Source organism: Protomyctophum parallelum (genome assembly GCF_964188405.1).
Source record: "Protomyctophum parallelum genome assembly, chromosome: 19".
Classification (NCBI taxonomy): domain Eukaryota; kingdom Metazoa; phylum Chordata; class Actinopteri; order Myctophiformes; family Myctophidae; genus Protomyctophum; species Protomyctophum parallelum.
The window spans coordinates 41,619,089-41,631,176 of record NC_139717.1 but is presented as its reverse complement, the minus strand read 5'-3'; positions in this window follow the sequence as shown (position 1 = coordinate 41,631,176).

Genomic DNA, 12,088 nt, shown 5'->3' with positions numbered 1-12,088 from the left:
TAGTTACTAGTGCATGCCAAAGTTTGTGCTATTGCCATAGAGAATGCATTGGGCGTTTAAGTTGAATAACTCATAAACTACAAAACATAAAAATAAAAAAAAGTTCCAGCATGTGTCTCCACAGTAAGCTGAATAATAAAAAGTGTGAATGGAGTTTCTAGGTGAAAGTGACTTTTGACGTGCCTATAGAGCTGCCATTGAGCCCCATGTTAAATGTCTCAAATTTGAAAGCACTATATTTCTAAAACTATGAAACATTTCAAAGTTTCCTTTTCAGGCAAACATGTCCACCGTAAGATGAACCTAAGTAGGCTAGAATGGGGTTGCTAGGTGTAAGTATGTAGTTACTAGTGCATGCCAAAGTTTGTGCTATTGCCATAGAGAATGCATTGGGCGTTTAAGTTGAATAACTCATAAACTACAAAACATAAAAATAAAAAAAAGTTCCAGCATGTGTCTCCACAGTAAGCTGAATAATAAAAAGTGTGAATGGAGTTTCTAGGTGAAAGTGACTTTTGACGTGCCTATAGAGCTGCCATTGAGCCCCATGTTAAATGTCTCAAATTTGAAAGCACTATATTTCTAAAACTATGAAACATTTCAAAGTTTCCTTTTCAGGCAAACATGTCCACCGTAAGATGAACCTAAGTAGGCTAGAATGGGGTTGCTAGGTGTAAGTATGTAGGACTAGTAGCATGCCAAAGTTTGTGCTATTGCCATAGAGAATGCATTGGGCGTTTAAGTTGAATAACTCATAAACTACAAAACATAAAAATAAAAAAAAGTTCCAGCATGTGTCTCCACAGTAAGCTGAATAATAAAAAGTGTGAATGGAGTTTCTAGGTGAAAGTGACTTTTGACGTGCCTATAGAGCTGCCATTGAGCCCCATGTTAAATGTCTCAAATTTGAAAGCACTATATTTCTAAAACTATGAAACATTTCAAAGTTTCCTTTTCAGGCAAACATGTCCACCGTAAGATGAACCTAAGTAGGCTAGAATGGGGTTGCTATGTGTAAGTATGTAGGACTAGTAGCATGCCAAAGTTTGTGCTATTGCCATAGAGAATGCATTGGGCGTTTAAGTTGAATAACTCATAAACTACAAAACATAAAATAAAATAAAGTTCCAGCATGTGTCTCCACAGTAAGCTGAATAATAAAAAGTGTGAATGGAGTTTCTAGGTGAAAGTGACTTTTGACGTGCCTATAGAGCTGCCATTGAGCCCCATGTTAAATGTCTCAAATTTGAAAGCACTATATTTCTAAAACTATGAAACCTTTCAAAGTTTCCTTTTCAGGCAAACATGTCCACCGTAAGATGAACCTAAGTAGTCTAGAATGGGGTTGCTAGGTGTAAGTATGTAGGACTAGTAGCATGCCAAAGTTTGTGCTATTGCCATAGAGAATGCATTGGCCGTTTAAGTTAAATAACTCAAAAACTACAAAACATAAAAATAAAAAAAAGTTCCAGCATGTGTCTCCACAGTAAGCTGAATAATAAAAAGTGTGAATGGATTTTCTAGGTGAAAGTGACTTTTGACGTGCCTATAGAGCTGCCATTGAGCCCTATGTTAAATGTCTCAAATTTGAAAGCACTATATTTCTAAAACTATGAAACATTTCAAAGATTCCTTTTCAGGCAAACATGTCCACCGTAAGATGAACCTAAGTAGGCTAGAATGGGGTTGCTAGGTGTAAGTATGTAGGACTAGTAGCATGCCAAAGTTTGTGCTATTGCCATAGAGAATGCATTGGCCGTTTAAGTTAAATAACTCAAAAACTACAAAACATAAAAATAAAAAAAAGTTCCAGCATGTGTCTCCACAGTAAGCTGAATAATAAAAAGTGTGAATGGAGTTTCTAGGTGAAAGTGACTTTTGACGTGCCTATAGAGCTGCCATTGAGCCCTATGTTAAATGTCTCAAATTTGAAAGCACTATATTTCTAAAACTATGAAACATTTCAAAGATTCCTTTTCAGGCAAACATGTCCACCGTAAGATGAACCTAAGTAGGCTAGAATGGGGTTGCTAGGTGTAAGTATGTAGGACTAGTAGCATGCCAAAGTTTGTGCTATTGCCATAGAGAATGCATTGGCCGTTTAAGTTAAATAACTCAAAAACTACAAAACATAAAAATAAAAAAAAGTTCCAGCATGTGTCTCCACAGTAAGCTGAATAATAAAAAGTGTGAATGGAGTTTCTAGGTGAAAGTGACTTTTGACGTGCCTATAGAGCTGCCATTGAGCCCTATGTTAAATGTCTCAAATTTGAAAGCACTATATTTCTAAAACTATGAAACATTTCAAAGATTCCTTTTCAGGCAAACATGTCCACCGTAAGATGAACCTAAGTAGGCTAGAATGGGGTTGCTAGGTGTAAGTATGTAGGACTAGTAGCATGCCAAAGTTTGTGCTATTGCCATAGAGAATGCATTGGCCGTTTAAGTTAAATAACTCAAAAACTACAAAACATAAAAATAAAAAAAAGTTCCAGCATGTGTCTCCACAGTAAGCTGAATAATAAAAAGTGTGAATTGAGTTTATAGGTGAAAGTGACTTTTGACGTGCCTATAGAGCTGCCATTGAGCCCTATGTTAAATGTCTCAAATTTGAAAGCACTATATTTCTAAAACTATGAAACATTTCAAAGATTCCTTTTCAGGCAAACATGTCCACCGTAAGATGAACCTAAGTAGGCTAGAATGGGGTTGCTAGGTGTAAGTATGTAGGACTAGTAGCATGCCAAAGTTTGTGCTATTGCCATAGAGAATGCATTGGCCGTTTAAGTTAAATAACTCAAAAACTACAAAACATAAAAATAAAAAAAAGTTCCAGCATGTGTCTCCACAGTAAGCTGAATAATAAAAAGTGTGAATGGAGTTTCTAGGTGAAAGTGACTTTTGACGTGCCTATAGAGCTGCCATTGAGCCCTATGTTAAATGTCTCAAATTTGAAAGCACTATATTTCTAAAACTATGAAACATTTCAAAGATTCCTTTTCAGGCAAACATGTCCACCGTAAGATGAACCTAAGTAGGCTAGAATGGGGTTGCTAGGTGTAAGTATGTAGGACTAGTAGCATGCCAAAGTTTGTGCTATTGCCATAGAGAATGCATTGGCCGTTTAAGTTAAATAACTCAAAAACTACAAAACATTTAAAAAAAAAAAAGTTCCAGCATGTGTCTCCACAGTAAGCTGAATAATAAAAAGTGTGAATGGAGTTTCTAGGTGAAAGTGACTTTTGACGTGCCTATAGAGCTGCCATTGAGCCCTATGTTAAATGTCTCAAATTTGAAAGCACTATATTTCTAAAACTATGAAACATTTCAAAGATTCCTTTTCAGGCAAACATGTCCACCGTAAGATGAACCTAAGTAGGCTAGAATGGGGTTGCTAGGTGTAAGTATGTAGGACTAGTAGCATGCCAAAGTTTGTGCTATTGCCATAGAGAATGCATTGGGCGTTTAAGTTAAACTAGAAAGCAGTTCCCTGCAGAAACTGCGTGGGCTCGCCAAAAGACGCAATGTATATAATGTACAGTAGAAAATGTATTAAAGCTGAAGGAAAAGTTAAAAAAAGAATGTATAAAAATCTGTAAAAAGAATAAGCATAAATAACTGCATAACTGTAGAAACTGCGTGGGCTCGCGTAAAATGCAATGTATAAAGTTATTGCTGTGTCAAGTTTGAAACTTGGGGACCGGAATAATAGTGTTCCCATTGGTGGTCTAAATCCATAATCAAAATTTCGGGACTGTAGCATATTCATATTGTAAACAAAAGTAGAAAATGTATTAAAGCTGAAGTAAAAGTTAAAAAAGTATGAACATTTGTAAAAACTATAGTTTAATCATAAATAACTGCATAAAGCGGAATAAAGTATGTGGAAGTTGTAGAAGTGTTTTTAAAAGTTTTTCTTTAAATGTAAAAAAAAATAAAATAAAAACGTTATTAAAAAATGAATTCAAGTGTTTTCTTTTTAAGTAAGACATTTTAAAAGTTTTTTTCATTTTTTTTCCCCTTTTAAAAAAAAGTTTTTTTTTCCCATTATTTTCATTTTTTTCATTTAAAATTATTTTTAATGTTTTTTTTTTTGTTTTTTTTATTTATTTTTTATTATTATTATTATTATTATTATTATTATTATTTTTCATTTTATTAAAGTTATTATTTTATAAACGTGCGTGCGTGCGTGCGTGCGTGCGTGCGTGCGTGCGTGCATGCGTGCGTGCGTGCGTGAGAGCTGTGTAAAAGCCAGCCAATAGGAAGACAGGGTGTGTGTGTGCGTGTGTGCGTGCGTGCTCTTGCAAGAGCTCTGTAAAGGCCAGCCAATTGCACAAATAGCAGACCTACAAGCTCACAAGGTATCGCAGAGCAACTCATTGAGATCTTGTAACTTTAATTTCAGCCCTGTAATTAAGCCCTTATATGTCTCAGCTGTGGAAGTGTAAAAGACTGCCAGCACTATGACTGGGAGATTTCAATGGTCCTGAATGAGGGAAAACTATGCCCGAACAAATTGCTCTATCGCAAAAAGTAAAAGTCGAATGGTACACCATGTGCAATTGTGGTGTTGGTACGATCGAAAATGTGGTTATAAGAGCGAGTTAAGAATTGTCATCGCGATAATTTCCTCGTAAGAATTATACAATGGAGGTCAATGAGCAGCTTGACTGTATTTGTGTCACTTTAAAGGCCGTAGTTCACATTCTGTATGTCTCTGTGCTTTGGTGGTCACATTGTGTGGCTACAAAATGACCAAAGAACATGCGTGTACAATGAATATTTTGGCCGGGACGACAATTTGTTTGGTAAATTTTCAAGGAAATAATTTCAGTTTCCACACTCTAGTCAAAGAAGCCCCGCACTCTAAGTTGGCACTAATTAGGCGAAACGGCCTGCGATTAAACTGCGATTTCGGAAAAAACGTTATATATTACATATTCGAATACGGTTTGAACCACGAAAAAGTCCAGAGTCGTGTGAGCTTTCTAAAGTTTAAATCACGTTTCTACGACAAAGTATGCCAGAGTAATGAGGCTGCAAAAGTGAGGTTGATTTAGAGATGAATCCCATACATTGTCAATGGGAGGAAAAAACTATAAATAAAGTTAAATATTTTAAAAAGTATAAACTTTTTCAAAACACCAATGAAAGTTCAAAGATAGATGAACATTATAAAGTTTGAATGAAGTTTCAAAGTGAAAGTATGACGGAGTAATAAGAGCTCAAAAAAGTTAACTGTGAAAAATGGGACCTTTCTTCCATCGACTCTCATTATAAAGAATGTAAAAAAAAGTTAAAAAGTTAAAAAGTATAAAAAGTATAAGTAAGTTTGAACTAAATTTCTAGCATAAAGTATGTGGAAGTAGTAACAAAAAAAGTGGCGGAATAAATAAAGAATAAATATAAACTGGCCATAACTAGTGTGTGCTCGCTGTGGCGAGCCCACAATTAACTCAGAATCTATAAAACATTTCAAAGTAAAAAGTTCCAGCATGTGTCTCCACAGTAAGCTGAAAAAAAAAAGTGTGAATGGAGTTTCTAGGTGATAGTGATTTTTTGACGTGCCAAAATCTGCCATTGAGCCGCATTATAAAAGTCTCAAATTTGAAAGCACTATATTTCTAAAACTATGACACCTTTCAAAGATTCCTTTTCAGGCAAACATGTCCACCGTAAGATGAACCTAAGTAGGATGGGGTTGGTAGGTTTAAGTATGTAGGACTAGTAGCATGACAATGGACTATATATTCGTTTTTCGGTGATTTTCCCCTTTTTTAAATCCTCCGAAATCGAGAAAAAATGGCACACTGTAGTATGCGGTCCGAGACAATGGACTATATATATATATATATATATATATATATATATATATATATATATAATATTCGCTTTTCTGTGATTTTCCCCATTTTTAAATCCTCTGAAATCGTAAAAGAAATGCCACTCCTTTGGGCTTGGTCTCCTAATAAATAGACTTGGTAACCTAACCGTAGAGAGTACAAACACAGTAAAGACCCCAGGAAGAGTAGCTGCTGTGATTCACAGTAATCTAATGGGAATCTAATAAATAAATAAAATAACCTGGGGGTTATCATCTATGAAAAGGAAACACAATGAGCAGAAAATAAACCATGTAAATACAACAAATTGAGCAGAGCACCACAGGGAGTTGAACCCCGTTCTGGAAAACCAGGAAGTACCACAAACAGTGCCTTAGTTTGTTTTGTTGTAATTTACAGGTCCAACAGCAATCACATTAATTTACATTTCTTTCAACAGTAAAGTCAATAATTCATTTTACAATTTACACTGTAGGCAATAATAACAGTATATAGAAAAATAAAGCTCTGGTTGCAATGAAAAGGTGTCATATAATCCCATGAGGGATGGGCAATTAACTAGGTGGCATGACACTAAAATAATTCAATCATAGCCCCTTATAGATAGCACTTTATGTAGACTTAGATAGAATTTTATACAGACTTGTATAGACAGCACTATAATTGCATTTTATGTAGTCCTAGCACAGTATGTATCGTTTAATTACTTGCGCAAGCAGAGCGCGCAAGTAATGTTTTCGCCCGGTCTCCTTCGTCGTGACAGCTGTTCCGCCATTCGATGCTTACGCAGAAAAACATCAAATCTGTGCCTGTGTTGCTGGACCAAATGACCATATCTCTTACGTCATCATTTAGAGCTAGTCATACGTATACTATATACATAATCAGTAAAAAATAAAATAGCAAATTGTGCCTGATCTGCTGGGACCAGAGTACGTGGTGTGTATGTGTATGACTAGCTCTTAATGATGACGTAAGAAATATGGTCATTTGTGGTCATTTGGTCCAGCAACACAGGCACAGATTTGATGTTTTTCTGCGTAAGCATCAAATGGCGGAACAGCTGTCACGGTTTTTGGCGCAAAGTAACCACAGTATACCGCTAATCAACTTACAACTACACACTTTATACAGTATAGAGTATATATGTATACGTATATAGTATATGCCTATATATATACTATATATATTTCTTACGTCATCATTTAGAGCTAGTCATACGTATACTATATACATAATCAGTAAAAAATAAAATAGCAAATTGTGCCTGATCTGCTGGGACCAGAGTACGTGGTGTGTATATGTATGACTAGCTCTTAATGATGACGTAAGAAATGGTCATTTGTGGTCATTTGGTCCCAGCAAACCAGGCACAGATTTGCTGTTTTCTTGCATAAACATCAAATGGCGGAACAGCTGGGGGATATCAACACATATCAATGATTTATTTGTCTCTGAAAAACTAAAAAGGGATCCAGAATATATAACGATAAAACAGTATTTCTTATATAGATAGAAACTTGAACCATACTTAATAATACTAGGTGTTTATATGCATAAAGTAGGTAGGTAGCAAATAGTTACATCTAAACATTAATCATTTCAAATGTTCCTTCACAGAGATACTGAGATTTGACAGTTTACAGCGGTCGAAAGGACTTGCGCGCTCTGCTTGCGCACTAGTTGGCCATTTATGGCCTACTAGTGTGCAACAAGCAAGTATGCACTCGACAGAGTGCAGTTCTAGTTTGTACATGTTCTTAGATTACGCATGTTTGACTACTTTTTATGCATGTGATGTATTGCCATGCTTTGTCGCTCTGGATTAAGAGAGTGATAAATACCTAAAGTGTATCATTCACCAGCATATATAGTAAATGAAAGCAGATCTACAAAAGGTCATTTTTGGGGCATCTAATGATAGATATGATCCTCATACCGACCGCATGCATGTTCTAAAAGTGTGAACAACAGATTCTTCATTAGGTTAAGTTATGACACGAGCACAATCCACAGGCAACGTAACGGGAGTCACCGCCTGACAGTTATACAGCTGATACACTGTCTCCATTACGCCCGTTCATGAGATGTAATTCATTTGACAGTTTGTAAATGCCAAAACACAATGATTCGAGCGCAGCAGGGAATCGAACCCCATTCCAGTAAACCAGAAGCGCCATGCCTGTGCCTCGTTGTGTGTTTATTTATTTATTATAATAACATAAGACTATGAAGGTTCTCTTTATACAATTGAAAACTGGAAGACTCACTCCACAGATACCTTAAGGAAAACTTAAGAAACTAAGAAAATATATTAATTTTATTTTTTCATGCTCATAAAGTGCTGCAAAGTGCTAAGTGAAAAGTGCAGCAGAAAACGTTTGGGTCACAGGCCCATTGTCAGTGCCTCGCCTACTGACCGGCATGGATGACGACGTTTTAACTGCAAATAGAAGCATAAATAAATCACATCAATACACATCACATACCGGGCCTGTGTTCATATGGTATGTGTACAGACACTCGGAACACAACAGCAATAAACAAAATTAGTATGGCGTGAACGATGCGTCTACATCACGTCCTGTTCTGAACGTAACAGTGTGTACCTCGCCTAAATAAAATGAGGCCGACCGACGTGAATGGCGAGCTGTGAAATAATCACATGGAGAAAAAAGAAAAGAAATCACATAAATGCACATCACATACCGGGCCTGTATTCATATGTGATGTGAACTGATGAGATGACACTTTACCGGCAATTCAAATGACAAAACGTAAAACGATACAGTTCCAATCAATTGAGAAACTATGCGAAACACGACCCGAATCACGCACCACATACACTAGTGAAGAACTAGTGTGATAGATAGGAAAGAAGAAATGACTTATTAAAATAATAAAATGCGATTAAAAACCACAGACCACAAAAACAAATAACTTTATTAAAGCAAAGAATAGAGAAGAGAAAAGATGAAGGTTGGGTAGAAACTGTGATCCAATGATATTATTTATTATTAATATAATAATCTGTTGTGTTTCAATGTAAATATTTAGTTACAAGCTCTAGTTCAATATTAAAAAATGCAACATGTTATATTAAAAAAAATCAATAATGGATTATCTTTGCATCGTGAGCTTGTAGATCGGCTATTTGCTACTTTAGTGTGTGACACTGTAGCATGACCAAGTAAGGAAATTAATTTACAAAAAGGTTGAATATGGAGATACAAGGTTTCTGCCCGACAGCCAAAGATAATAAACTACGCTCACTTACCTTCAATATCAGCCAGTAAAGTCAACACACTAACCAAGGAAGAAAATGACACATTGGCCATCATTTTCTTCCCGTTGGTTTGCACAGATCTACAGCATAGAAGGCTGTAAACAGTAGGGGTGTAACGACACACTTTAACAGCGATACGATGCGTATCACGATAAATGGTTTAAAGGTATATTCAGTGATTTCACTTAATTCAAATATCACTTATTTTTTTGTTTTGTTGTGATAATCCTCCCTACTATAGAGTGTGCTGGCCATATAAGGAGTTCCTCCCTGTCCCCAGTTAACCCCTGGGGGTCAAAAAACCTTAGGTTTCGTTTTTGACTCTCTATCCTGATTGGACGAAAGGCTGGGTCCCACAGCCAAAAACGAAACCTAAGGTTTTTTGAGTGAAATCACTGAATATACCTTTAAATCGATACAGTAACCATTTAAAATACATTGACATTTTTTAAGTAAAGTAATTAAACCCCTTTCATTTCTCTTCAAAAAATTGCTAAATACCACACAAAAATGTGGAGAGAGAGAGAGAGAGAGAGAGAGAGAGAGAGAAAGAGGGGGGGGGAGAGAGAGAGAGAGAGAGAGAGAGAGAGAGAGAGAGAGAGAGAGAGAGAGAGAGAGAGAACAATATGCACAAATAAGAATCACAGGCTGAGTTGTCGCTACCCGGATTTGAACCAGTGACCCTGTAGTCCAAAGGTGAGAGCTCTACCAACTGAGCTAAGCAGACACTGTCAGTTGACTCATTCTATACAGTAACATCATGCAGTATAGGTATTAGCTCTACCAACCGTATTTGGTAGACGTATTAGGTGCATGAGAGACATTTTCTGTCAAGAACTTCTATGCAGGTGATTCTTTTTCTAAGTGTTGGAGTTTGGAAGCACTCGTCGTATGTCACTGAACGGCCCTGCGTTCCACCTGTTTCGAATTTGCACATAATGCAGGAGGCCGCAGCGCGACCCGTTAACAAAAACGAGTGCTTCCAAACTGCAACACTTCAAAAAAGAATCACCTGCTGAGGATGTCTTGACAGAAAGTATCTCATAACATCTCTACGGTGGATTTTTATGAAAAACAAGCTCGGCAGATTGAAAGAGAATAATTCAAGCTTGGACTACAGCTGCAATGTTGGTGAGTTTAACGTAGTTTAAGACAAGCAGATCACAAACCAAATTGGCTGAGTAGGGAGTCAATGGAGGGTATTGCAACTCTAGATTCATCCCATTATAAAACAATCTAGAGTTGCAAATTGCGGCTAACCTATTCCATGACATTTTAGACTATTTTCAGCAATGGTACTCGGTGGGTAGATCTTGCTGAGCAAGTAGCTCTCAAAGTCAAAATAAATCGTGGGCACCGCTGGTTTAGAACAATGTTTAGTGTGTTTGCTTCCTTCTCAAGAAGGACATATTGTTGTCCATTTCTCCCACTATAAACAATCAACAGTCCCATAAAAACACACCTGTTTAAACAATAACGGTGTTAATGGAGGGGTAAAACCACTAATGTTTAAACAATAACAGTGTTAATAGTAGGTAAAACCACTAATGTTTAAACAATAACAGTGTTAATAGTAGATAAAACCGTGCTCAAACAAACATACCTTGAACAGCAAGTTGCCCCAAACACAGACAGCAGCTGTGCGCACACGCTACTTAAATATAAAGCCCGCCCACTGGATTTGGCATGTTCAATCCACGTCACATCCGAGTGATTGGATCATCGCACGCATGCACGCACCCGCGCACACACACACACACACACACACACACACACACACACACACAGAGATCCCAGGGGGTCCTTGGGGAGGTTCCAGGGGGTCCTTGGGGACTGCTGGCGACGCTGTGGGCTCCTTCGCGTCATCAGTGCAAAGCCATCTCTTGTTGTGACAAATCATGACAACAAACATTCTGTGTTTGTTGTCATGATTTGTCACAACTCCAGTTGGCTTTGTACGATGCTTATAAGGTCTTTAAATAAATACGTTTTGAAATGTCTATGCATGGGAAAATGCATTGGGAATTATTTCCTGGGCCTGGCGTCGTCATGAAAGGGGGCGACACACACACCCACACACCCACCCACCCACCCACCCACCCACCCACACACACACACACACACACACACACACACACACACACACACACACACACACACACCCCCACACACACACACACACACACACACACACTTGCCTGTTCAGTTACTGTATAAGTGAAGACTGAAGAGACTGAAGAAACTTAGCTTCCTGTTGACCTTTGTGTCAACAGTATAGGTGATGCATGATGTCTATGGTGCTAAAACAAATAGGTGCTTGGTGACAGGGAATGCTCTATTTATTTTCAATTAGACTCATATCATGTTTCCTTTTGCTGCCCAGAGTAAAACGACAAGATCAATACTTCATCTGCCCCTCGCCTGGCGCTGCATCGCCCCCGACAGGCGCATCGATCACAGGCCGTGCCTCGGTCAACCCCTTTTGCCTAATTTATACTCCGTAGTACAACGGTGTTGCTGACAAGAATCGACGCCGCTTTCACGGCAAATGAAGGTGAAATAATGAGACAGGGTTGTGCTGCAGTGGTGACTCCAGTGAAATTTATTCCAATGAACAGAATACCACACAGGTTTGCATCAGCAGAGGTGTATGCATAGATGTTGTTTCTGAAAATATTATACATACACATCCTTTTCAAATAATCCCTTCTTATACTTTCACATAATACGCACGCTTCTAAGGTTTTGATGTGAGCGGATAAGGTCTGCATTTGTGTGTCTTTAAGGAACATTCTGACAGGTATTTATTTCCATACTTGCTTGTTTTCCTTTTCATTTTACAAGTTCCACAACTTGGGATCCAAAAGAAGACTGGTGATAAAAAGCAAAAAACACATTGCAACTTTGTATAATTTGGAATGCCACTGATAACACCTGCACACACCACAAGACTTTC